At 42.9% G+C, this 12,577-nt stretch overlaps 1 long non-coding RNA gene across 1 annotated transcript; it reads right to left on the minus strand.

The window, feature by feature from the left end:
* Positions 1-406: 406 nt before the first annotated feature.
* On the minus strand, positions 407-7,589 carry LOC143690160 (uncharacterized). The gene is made up of 3 exons (XR_013179015.1): positions 7,503-7,589; positions 5,465-5,524; positions 407-3,819 (listed from the first exon to the last, which is right to left on the minus strand). It is a non-coding gene; the product is annotated as an uncharacterized LOC143690160 (long non-coding RNA).
* Between the last annotated feature and the right edge of the window lie 4,988 nt (positions 7,590-12,577).

A 12,577-nucleotide genomic window follows, 5' to 3' on the forward strand; every position in this document is an offset into this window, starting at 1 on the left:
AGAGGTGTATGCTGAAATTTTTCAATTCCCACCACTTGAGACAAATAAGGATAGTCATTTTGGAAAGTGAGATTAAGGCTAAAGATAACTTTGAAAAGAAATAGAAAGGACTACCTGAGACTAACATCTGCTTAGTTATCAGAAACTTTATGGCTGATCATAATTGAGGAATTAAGCAATGCAAGGAATGTCACATGCTCTTTAGATCTCGGTACTCTGTCTGGGCAATTATCCAGTGTTTGACACTACAGAGAAAGGTACAAACCTGTGTAACAAATTCCCAGGAGTAAAGGAACATTTGAAAGGACATCATTTATTTATATGGTTATTTTTCATTCGACAAATATTTCAACAGCCTTTCTGATGGGAAGGGAAAGGGAGACTTCAAGAAGAGAAAAGAACAAACTAAGAGCAAGAGCTGCTACCCTCGCAGATCAGTTCCTTTAAATTGAGGATGAGCAGAGGGGACACAAAGAAAGTTAAAAGCTATGAGTTAAGCATTATTATATTTATTTTTATTAGTTCTTTACAAAAACATCGGGGTGAAAAAAATTCTATTAAAAAAATATCGGGGTGATCTTTGACCAAAAAAAAAAAAACACCCTCATTTTCAATACAATAAGAATTGAAAATCAGAAAAGAGGAGAGTGGAAAATTCAAATAAACCAATCCTAAAGATTAGCAGGGTTACTCAGATGGAGTTTCACATTTAGCTCTGAGATTCTTAGCAGCCAGAGAAAAGCCGTAAGTGACATCAATCTTGCTGTTGAAAAATGCAGAGAATGCCTGTTTTCAAATGAAACTAAATGATAGAGGGAATTTACTATGTGGGGGCATCATAAAGGGCACCAAGAGATTATGGGCAATGTCCTAACAGTACTTTTATGGAAAAGCAAAAGGGGATATCACAGCCCTGTGTCTTGTAATGACTTCCAATAAAAGCGAAGACTTGAGTGAAGGTGAGTCTTTGCAGACTTAGCTATTATAATTCAGTATCTGGGGTTCACCCTGAGCACTAAATAACATATCCACTAGGTAGACTTCCATATCTCACTTCTGTCACCTGGGATCTTGAAAAAAGTCAAATAATTTAAACTTCAGATTATTCTCTCTGGCAAGAACCTTGCATATTGGTATTACTTTTGGGTAACTGGACAGATTCACACGGCTTAGAAAACTGAGCAAAGCCTAAATTTGACATCTTTGTATGAAAGTTGCAGAAGCAAATCATTGTTTTCCCATTGATGAAGACCACCCCAGCTTTCCTCAGAGGTAGGCTGCAGGCGCACCTCCAGGGTGAGCCAAAATTTTCCTTAGGAAGTTGCTTTGAATGTGCTCCAGTGCTCAAACAAATGTTTAATTGAGTCCCTAGAGCTCCCACTCTTTGGCAAGGAAAATTTCAAAGCCGGTGTTTCCTAATCACCCACGGTGGCTGGAGGAAAACACCAGTAGGTTTCCCGCAGTACCTCAACAGCATGGCTTCCTGAGGGGACAACAGGATGAGTTCTTTGCAAAATGAAATGGAATGAGTTGAGAACAGCTTCCACAAACCACGTTTCTAACTTTTATAGTCAGCTAAGCCATTATTTTTGGCAGTTGTTAGATACTGCAACCAATTTTTTTGAGGCCACTTCTGGTTCAAGATAATAAAACAATATCATCAGAGCAAAGGAGGATATTTATCTTCCTACTTGCTATGGCAGGAGGGTTTTTTAAAGAGAGAGATCATCCTGTTTTATACCCTCAAAGGAGTGTTATCTCATCTGTCAGGAGACTATTCCTGATTGCTTGGTTCTTATGGGGGTATTGGAATGGAGAAATTTTTAAAAGGAAGATTTTTAACAAACAGTCTGTGTTTAAACCAGAAACATGACCTGTAACCAAGTCTTGTCCACAAAATGAAGACTCAGTGAAACCTGCAAACTGTCTTACCCTGTTCTAGCAGGTTTCTTCACAAGGTGAAAGGGAATGTATCATTGAACTTTGAGAGAGAATAACTTCATTATAATCTGTTTGTTCCTTGGGTAAAATGTCAGGTCAAAAGTCTGAGAGTTACGGAAAACTGGAAAAAACTTCAGAGGAATTGTGCAAAAAAAAAAATTGTCAGGTTTATAATTAGTGAGATATAGACAACTGCCCTTTCTGAAAAATAGGAGAGGCTGTTGTAAGTGCAAACAGAAGGGATACTTCTGGAAGCATTAATCAAAGTAAACAATTTGGTAAAGACTGGTACACATCAACCAGAATAGGTCGTAGTCAGCTCTGTTAGTGTTTCGATGATCTATTACTGCAAACAAATATCACCCAAACCAGCAGCTTAAAACAACCATTTCACTTTGCTCACAATTCTGTAGGTCAGGAACTTGGGAATGCCTTGGCCAGGCAGTTCTCTTGTAGGTTTTCTCATGTTGCATTCAGATGTCAGGTGGGGTTGAACTGTTCCTCCAACATGGCTGGGCAGTTGATGCTGGCTGTTGATTGGGAGCTCAGCTGGAGCTGCCAATGGAGTGACTACATGTGGCCTCTCCAGCATGCCAGTTTCAGGATACTCTTACATGGCAACTGGCTTCTTCTTAGAGCAAGCAACCCAAAAGATCCAGGAAGAAGTTCCATGGCTTTTTATGATCTAGCTTCAGAAATCATATAGCATCACTTCTGTCATACTTTATTGGTCAAAACAGTCACAAGCTTGTCCAGATTTGCCTCGAGGACACACAGACCCCACCTCTCAGTGGGAGGGTGTCAAAGAATTTGTGGCAATTTTTAAAATAACCACTGCAAGTAGCAAAATGCTTTAACCCAGATTTTGAGATTATAAATCACGTGTTAATCAGTTGTGCTATGGCAGAAGGAGCTGGTAGGACCTATCCCAAGAGGAGCCAAGGATCTATAAAGTTTGCTTCAGCTCTTCTGTGACTTTAATGCCCCTTTATCCTTCCTGTTTTTAAAAAACACGTGAAGGCTGCAGCTCCATCATTTATCATGGACCCTGAAGCAGTCATGAGAATGAAAGCAACATAGTAAAAATGGCAGAACAAAAAGTTAAAAGGAGTTATTGATGGCTGTGGAACAACCATACCAGTCCTGGACTGCCTCTGTGAGAGAAACAAAATTCTGTCTACACCGCAGTTATTTCAAGTCTCTGTTATTAGCAGCTGAAAGCATTTTCTAAATGTATACCTTCCAAATCCTCTCACTAGCCAATTAAGTAGTGAGTCTAGAAAGACTTGGGAGCTGCTAAACAGATTAGGATGATAAGGAGATGATAATTTTCAAAGTAATATAATTATAGCAATAAGCAAAAAAGGGACTCTTGAGTGTTTAAAATATCATTCAATAATTGTTGAGTACTCACTAGGTAGATGAAGTGTAAGTAAATAAACAATTATAACATTGCACAATATTGCAAAAACAGCAATATATGTAGAGTACCATGGTTGGATTGCTAATGGAGCAATTTATTCAGGTCAGGTAATCAGTGAAGTTTCACAGAGCTTGTGACATTTGAGTTGGATCTTGAAAGATGAGTAGAAGTTTAGAAGTTGAATAAGGAAGAACTAGAAGTTCATTCTTGGCAGACGGAATGGCATATACCACGGCACGGGGATATGAACTAGCCTAGAGTGATATAAAGCCTGTGTCCGGTGTTTCTGGAAAAAAGAAGCAATGAGGCACAGTTCTGACAGGTTGGACCCTTGAAGTCAGTCACACCCAGGTTTGGATCCCAGTTCTGCTACTTGGTAACTGTGTGGCCTTGGGCAATAGCTATGTAACATTTGCCAAGTAAATTTGACTTTATGATATAGATTGAGGGTGTCCCTGAAAGACAAAAAGAGGATTTGGGTTTTTGAGTATCGCCCTGGTAGCAATTTGGAGGATGAATGAAGGAGGGTGATCATGATGTCAGGGAGACAGGTTAGGAGACTTTTTATTCAACAAATATCTATATATCCAGGATATATAGATTTGGACCTCAGGAAGGCAGTGTGGCCAAAAGATACATGATATTAGCACTTTACTGAGATAATCCAGCTTCAGAACTGGGTAATTCACTCCTGCATTCCTTCAACTATCATTTATTGAGAACCACATAATATGCTAAGCCCTGGCTATATAAAACAGTCCCTATCTACATGAAGCTTACAGTCAGGTGGACAACAAAAAGCAAGTAACACAATAATGAATAATTACAAATTGAAACAAATGGTACAACAGAAACATACAGGGCTGAGAGGTATACAGTGGGGCAAGACTCTGTGAGGTTACATTTAAGCTGAAGCCTAAAGGGTAAAACGAAGCCAAAGACTGTGGGGAAGAGCCTTACGAAAGCCAAAGAATATATACACAGCCAAGTCAAATCTGCCCAAGATGAATGTGGAGAAGTAAGCAGAGGCTGGATCATACAGGCTATGGCACCAAAAAGTCTGAAATTTTTAAGAATGGCAGTGACAAGTTTTTTATAAATTAGCTTGTGTGTGTGTGTGTGTGTGTGGAAGGAGGGATTAGAAGGAGGTAGAAGAAGCCAGGAGAAACAAGTAAACAAACCTATTGCAGCAATCTTGGTGAAAGATATGGGTTGAGCTAGGGTAGGGCAGAGAAGATAGAATTGGAAGGTTTCTAGAAATATTTTGAGGGTAGAATGAACAGAATTTGGTGATAGCTTTGATGTGGAGAATAAAGGTGATCAGAAAAAAAGAACGACTCCTAGGTTTTTGCCTTGAGCTTGGTGGGATTATTTAGAAATGAGAAGACCATGGGGAAACACATTTTTAAGATGTGAAATCAGGAGTTCAGTTTGAAATGCCTGAGGAGCTATCAAGCAGACAGAAGTGTAGGTCTGAGCTCAGGGAGATGTCTGCTGTGGGGATAGAAATTTGAAACCATTAACATATAGAAGGAATTAAAAACTTTAGGACTGTATGGAGTCACCTTGGGACAGAGAAAAGAAAGGGAAGAGAAAGCCCTGGGGAATTTCATCTTTAAGGGGCTGAGAAATGGAGAGGAAAGGCAACCAAGATTGATTGCATTTAACTAGGAATATGAATGTTTGAGGCAGCTGGTTAGGGTAACAGATATACTAGGACACCATGGTAGAATTATGTGTACACCCTTTTCAACCTACTTTTGCTTTGTACTGGTGTATTTTTATTCAGACAAAAGCCAAAATGGGCAACTGCCTTCTGGAGCAGAAAAAGAGAGCAGCCTTAAATTCTCAGTAAAACAATACACTGACAGGACAAACCGCTTTTCATCAAGAGGAACAAGGAAATTTATGTCGTGTAGTCAACGTTCCCATTTCTCAGACTTTAGAACTTGGGTGAAAACAAAGAGGAAATTGAACCAACTTGGGTTTAAATTTGGATAAAACAGACCTAAAACGGGGCTCTGACCTGTCCCTAACCCCACAAATCTGGCAGTCAGTGGCTTTTTATCCGGCTCTCACTAAATACACCTAAACCCTTACCTGCAGCTCCGTAAAGTCCCAGATTGGACTTCTGACTCAGCAAGTGACCAGAGATCTTGCCTGTTAAGCATAACAAACACTGATATTTTGTGTGTTCTCTATCACCCATTTCGTTTCCTCCCCCACTCCGCTCTTTCCACCTTTTTGTTTTTGTTGTTCACGCTGTGAGCAACACTTCCTCCATTTCAAAGATCCGTCCCCACTAAATCTTTCAGGAAGTCCCAAGTACCTTGCAGCTAGGCAAGTTTCTACCTTGAATATTGTCGTTTTATTTTCTAAGACAAAACTTGTCAAACATGAAGAAAATTCAAACACCAGATGAGCGGTTTAAGCTGTGTGATCTTTAGGGCTCCCCCAAATACTCCACTTGTGTGCATTTTAAGGGGGGGCACGTTCTGTCACCACCAACCACCCCAGCCCCAACATTCCGCACCCCCTTCCTCTTTCCTCACTGCTAGGACAACAACTATTTTTAAAGGTCCCTTAGAACAGAGGTGGCCTGTGGATTTATGCGATGAGCCCATCGGCAGTAATTTGGGGATGGCGGTGAACAGTGCCTTCCTCTCCAGGAGAGTTTTATTGTCTAGTTAATAATAAGCCTCTCTCAGGGCGTCAAATTGGGCGCATTAGTATCCGTGTCCTCAAGGCTGGAAGCGAGGGTTCAGGGCCATCCTCCCCAGCCCTCGCGGGCCCGAGGGCAGGGTGGGAAGAACCCAGCCCGGCTCCTCCCCCGCTTCCCAGCCGGGCGGCGGAGGGCGTATCTCCCTTGTCTGGGGCTGCGGCGTAGCCAGCCCTCCAGCGAGCTTCCTATTGGCCCGCGGGCCGACGCCACGCAGTCTGGGGGGGCGGGGCCGGGCGCGCTCGCGCGGCGGCGGGTAAACCAAACGCTTCTGAGCGGAGGGGGCGATGGCCGCCTCCCACGCCCCTCCCTCCTCGGGGGTTCGTGGTTCGAGGGGTTTGGGCTTTGTTTTTTTTAAGAGTAAGCGGGTTGCCGCAGACGAGTTAATAGCTTTCGATGCGACCCCGGGTTAAACCGAACCCTTTTCAGTTAAACCGAGCTTCTTTTCACCGACTTGCTAAAGGCCGCCACGGCAGAGGGACCCCGGCCCCGGGGCGTAGTGCTCCCGGCTCCCCAGCTGCCACCCTGCTGAGTTCCGGCGACCTGCTCCCCTCCCCCTCCCTCTCCCCGCCCCCCCTCCTTCCCTCTCCAGACTTCCGTGCGGCGTCGCAGGTCACCGCCCGCGGCCTCCCACACCCCGACTCGGACCTAAACCTCTCCGCATCCTGGGCGCTTCTCCTTGCACCCCTGCTCCCCATCTCCACGCTCACAGAGAGCACCTCGCAAAAACACTCTGCACACATAAGGAGGGGCACACGCATAGCCTACTCTCGTCTTTCACACGCTGACACAAGTCTCCTCTCACACAGACACATTCACTCCAGTCTCCTCTCGCCAAGCTCACACCATTCTCACCTGTCTCCTCTCATTCAACCGATCTCCTTTCTCACACACACACACACCATTCCCTTACAGGCTTACCCGTCTCTTTTCACACCATTTCCTCACTTGCACACTCACCCCAGTTTCTTCTCCCACACACGCACACCGGTTTCTCAAATACTTGCTTTACCTCTCTAAGCCGCACCCGTCTCCTCTCTCTCACCACCCCCTTCTCTTTCACACACATCCGTCTCCTTTCTCACCACCGCTCTTTCGCTCACACCAGTCTCCTCTCTCGCACGCCCAGCATTCCTAACACATGTGCACACTCACTCGGCATTCTACACTAGGCTTCAGTCCGCACTGCAAGTTGGTTCCTCGCGCCCTCCCGGTCGTGGGAACCCAGGCGGGGCTCCTCCGTCCCTGTCGCTCCTGGGTCATCCATCTCACTTCTAGTCGGCCCGCCCGCGACTTCAAAGGCGGCGGGGCTGCTGGTGTCCCGCCCCCACCGGGTTGTACCCGACCCACACACGGAGGCCTGGGCGCAGGCAGTGGGGGTGGGGGGGGGCTGCGGGAGGGGGGCGGGGGGGTGCGCACCCGGGAGCGTCTGGGCCCGGCTCGGACCTCGCTGTGGCGTTTCGGGCTCCAGGCCTCGGGCCTCCCGGCGGCTTCCCGGAGCGAACCGCGGGTCGCCCGCCGTGCGCTGGCCCCACGCGCCGAGGCCGTGCGGCGCGCGGGCTACCCGGGCGGAGCCCCCACCAGCCCCGCGTGGCCCAGCCGCAGGGGCCTCGTCTTCGTCACAAGTAAAATCTTTCGAATGAGGACACATTCGTTTCCTAGGAGGATAGAAATGCGTTATTTTTGGTACCTGAACCTCTCTCCTAAAGCAAATGAGTCGCCCCTGGAGCCTGAGCCAAATTCCCTCACTCTTTTCCTCCTCGGGTTCGGACACCATTAATTGACAAGCTCTAATCCTCGGATCGGAACTACTTCTGCCTGGAAGATTTAGCCAACGCTTCCTTTTCTCTCAGCGTTCCTGAAAGGCCAATTCGTTCTGAGTTGCATTGATGGCGGCTGGGGGGAGGAGGGCTACTTCCAGCTCCTGCACCACCTGGGTGGTCGCCATAACCAAGTGATTCCTTTACAGAAGGAACTTCAACTTTATAAAGGTTAATTTTGCGTAGAATAAAGACTAAGCTTTAAGGAGTCTATTTTTGCTTTCATGGGCTGGGGGTGGGTGGGTATAATTATTGATTTATATGTCTCTATTTTCAACTAGACTTTGGGATTTTTTTTGAGTCCTTGTATTACTCAATACCATGATTCCAGATCCTAGTACCCGACCCGGCAAATAAATGGTAGTTGTGCATTCAATTGTGTTGAATTCGACGGAACCACCAGGTTTTTGCATGAACTTTCAAAACACCATCAGACACACTTTAAAATGTTATATAAATTCTGTGTAATCTCAACCACATAAAAAATGTGTGCTCAGTTATGTGTATACACATATAGGACCTAGAAGGATATGCCACATTGTAAAAACTGCTTGTGATTCTGGATGACTTTGTTGTTCTTTGCTTGTGTTTTTCAGTTTTCAGTATTGCACAATTAACTTCAAAGATTTTCTTAAAAATAAATGTTATTTTGAAAAATATTTTATAAATCTTCCAAAAAGGAGAAAGAAGGGGGAAAAGAACAGGAAGATGGGGGAGGGAAGACCAGAATAATTTTACATTCTTTGAAAAAAACAGATTAGATGTGGGTCTTCAAAGTCATACCAGACAGATCCTACACCTCAAGAAAGAACACATGGACCGGAAAACCATCATTAAACCCCTCAAGTTCATACTGTTTTCCAGGCTAACAGTGTCAGTATCACTACATAGGCAGCATTTTCTAAACTTTGAATTGTCCTTATTACTTTTCTGAACTATCTTTAAACTTTGCATGTAAGTCTTGAACTGCAAGCAAAGTGTTCAATTCTAGAAAGTGACAACTTTGATTTTTTTCACAGAGTTTTTAGATTTTATCCTGTTTAAAGGAAGAGTAGGGATTAACATAACCAGATTAACTTTTTAGAAAAATGGGCAGTATGGAGGATTAACTAAAGTAGAGAATAACCCATGGCAGGGGAGTGATGCACATACTATATCCTCCTTTAGATTGTTTACAGTGCCGGCGAATTTTTTCATTTGACGAGAAATATTTGAGATCTACCCAGTTTGAGATCCAGAGGTCTTCATTTTAACTGCTGTATACTATTGCATTGAATGAATATACAAGAATTTGTTCATCTTTATATGGACATTTAGCTGTTAGACTTTTTTTTTTCCTTATTAGAAATAAGGTTGTAGTGACATCCTTGTTGTGCAAGTCTTGTTTACCCACTGCAGCATTTCTCTTGCTTTTTGTCCCTAGAAATGAAATTGCTGAGTTGTGGGGATACATCTTTATCTTTAGTAGATATTTCCAAATTGTTCTTTAAAGTGGTTATAATGATTTACCCTCTTTCAAGAGTTTCCAGCCAACTGAAATTCATCTAGTGACAAGAGGTTTTACTTATTTTTTCTAATAAATGCCATTCTACATAGGAATCCCATGCTGGGAAATATCAGCATTTATGGAACTTTCTAGAAGTGCCAAAAGTGACTTAAAATGAAAGGTAAATTAAAATGTCTTCATAGGTGGAAAAGCTGGAGTTCTGGGATTTCATGACAGTGGCTAGCGTAAATACAGAACTTTGGGGTCTAAGTTTTAACTTTTGCCCTTCACCCTATTAGCTGAATGGCATTTAAATCATCCCAGGATTTTGAGAACTAATCCTATTTCTAAGCCCTTTGTAAGTAAGTGGTAAGTTTTACACTGAATCAAGTTATTTGTGGAAATATCTGGAAATAAAGGAAATAAAATAGTGTACTAGTCAAAATCAAAGTAAAATCATCAATTTCCATAAGGCTTTGAAGACAGACAAGGTACACTGTACAAATGAATACACCTTACCCTTTGGGATCCAGTCTAGGTGAAATCCATCACCAACATTTCTTAAACCTTTCCTCCCAGAATTATGTGAGCCATGTAAAATTTTCTCTAGTGCAGGAGAGAGAGGAAGTAGTTGACAAGCACATTCTTTCAATAGACACAATGACCTTGTTAGGGATCACTGCTGTTGTGGATAAACAGTGAAGCTAAATATATTGAATAATTTTTAATAAAAAGTAGCCACATGAGCTAGCAAAAAGGAAAAATCCAACCTAACAAATCTTTGATGAAACATTCTACCTGAGAGTGGTGGATTATCACTAGTTGAATGTATCCTTCTCTTGGAAAACTGACGTTTTCTGAAATCTGGTCACAGGACTTAGGTGTGTTGATACCTTGGCAAACAAAAGTTCTCTACTCATTCCAGAGACATCCTCTGGGATTAGCGGGTCCCAAAAACCAAAATGATGCCATTGAGATCATATCATATGAGGAAATACCACTGAGACAAGCCAGATTGGTCTTGGTACCACACCTGTTTCCCAACTGCCTTCTTTCTCTTACACTTCAGGAGACCTGGCAATCCTACATTCTCTGTAGTATTCACACAAAAGCCCCTCTCGGCCTTGCTGTCGCAGGAATTCTATCATCACTTTTTCAGTAATCAGTACAGGAGACCCAAAATGCACAGGAGAGACGTATAGCGGAGTAGTTACTGAGAAACAAACAGAAAACCCTTCAGCATCCTACCCAGGATTGGTTATGTCAGTGCCATGCTTCCTCTGCAAAGATGGCAGGCATGGAACTTTTACTTTCTGCAAAACATGATGCTTCCTTGGGAAATGTTGCCCATTCTTTTAGGCAACATCACAGCCCCCATGATTTCAATTTAGAAGGGTAGTTATTTACAAACTCTTCAAGCTCTTGTAATTGCTTAAAAAAAAATTGTCCACTCAATGGCTGGATTTCCAAAGACTAGGTATAGTAATGTCCATTCTTCTCCTCTAATGTAAATACAACCCTTTCTTTACTTGAAGAGCCTAATCTCCACCTTCTTACATAATCAACTTCTCACTTTCAGTGTCTGTGTAAAACAGCGTATTGGTCCTTATGTAAAATTATGTCAGGCATCTGAGGCTTTAATGGATCTGGGGGCTCTGCAATCCTTTAGGGGGTGCTGTGCTGTGAAATCACGTTTTGTTTGAATCCCAAAGGTAACCATTTTAATGAGAACCACTCTCAAAGAAGCCCATTTTCTGAATGTGTATCACGATTTTATTTTGAAAAATGAGGTTTTTGCTAAAACTGGCCAGTTTGGACCAAGAGGGTGGGAGAAGAAGAGGGAGACTGTTGTGAGTATCTGAGCAGAACTGAACAATAAGTGAACACTCTTAAAGAAAAAGGACATGCTTTCTCTAGCAAAGAAAACAGGAGAACTTTCAGCCATCTCTCTCTAGACCAGTGTTTTCCCAGCTCTGCAGCACTCTTGTAAATTTGTAAAGTTGCCACAGCTCACTTGTAAATTTGCCAGGGTGGCAGGGACACATGATTCTTATCTGGGAGTCATGCCAGCTATCGGGAGCCCCTAACTCTCAGGAGGGAGAAAGGGGCAGTTACTCAGAGACCACCCTGGATGATACTTATTTGGGGGGATATTTGCTAGTATTGATATAATTCCTCCTAGACATATTCAGCTCCATTGGAATGTCTTATTGAGAATCCTATCAACTTTCCCGTATCAAGTCTAGCACCTTATGAAAAAAATCCTTTCGTTATAACAAAGGTAAGTACAGCCTTCCCTATCCAGCCTTATATGTCACCTGATCTTTCAGTTTCTTCTGCATTTAAATTCATCTTACCAGAAATCCCATGTTTATTCTCAGCAAGCAGAAATCCATAATTCTTACTCATTTTTTTAATTCTCCCTCTGTTCACAACCACCACACCCCCTCCCCCCTTCATTCCTCTTCATTCCTGGTTACCTCATTGTCCCTCTGCCTCCAAAGAATTCTCTCACACCTGGAGCCAGACAGATTAATGTCCCTGTTTCCCAAGGTGTGTGTTTGGTCTGACTCCAACTGACTTCTGGGATTTTGAGCCAACCCTATCCTAAGGGGAAATTCCCTCCCTTTTTATACTAAATGTATGCATATCCTTGATCCTCAGTCTGAGCCTGAAAAAAGATCTATCTAACTTTCCAAACATTTCTGAGGGAAACTTGACACTCTCTTATCATATACAAACCTCCCTTGAACCTTCGAACCCTGGAAAGGAATACAGGCCCCCTTAGAAATTTAGAATGATTTGCACTGCATTATTAGGAAATTCTGAATCAATATTTCTCAACCTGGGCAATTCAAGCAGTAAATTTTACTGAATTCAGGTATGAATGAGATGAATTGGCTTCTTCTGCCTCATTGCTATGCCCACTGAACTCATCACCTAGAATTGGCCATAACAGAAACTCAGAAAAGCAAACCATTTGGCAGTGGCTGCTGATAAATGAGTTTAGGGAGACAGGGAAATCAAGATGTGCTTTGAACTCTTGGGGATAGAAGGGAGGAGAGAGAAAAACAGTTCTAGAATAACCCACTAGCATAACTTTTGTTTTAGAGAACTTGTCTTCCACCTGTCATAGTTTTATCAAGCTTATTTCTTCACAGTTTCTGAAGGAACAGCAAGAATTATGT

The sequence above is a fragment of the Tamandua tetradactyla genome, chromosome 7 (genome assembly GCF_023851605.1).
Source record: "Tamandua tetradactyla isolate mTamTet1 chromosome 7, mTamTet1.pri, whole genome shotgun sequence".
Lineage (NCBI taxonomy): Eukaryota > Metazoa > Chordata > Mammalia > Pilosa > Myrmecophagidae > Tamandua > Tamandua tetradactyla.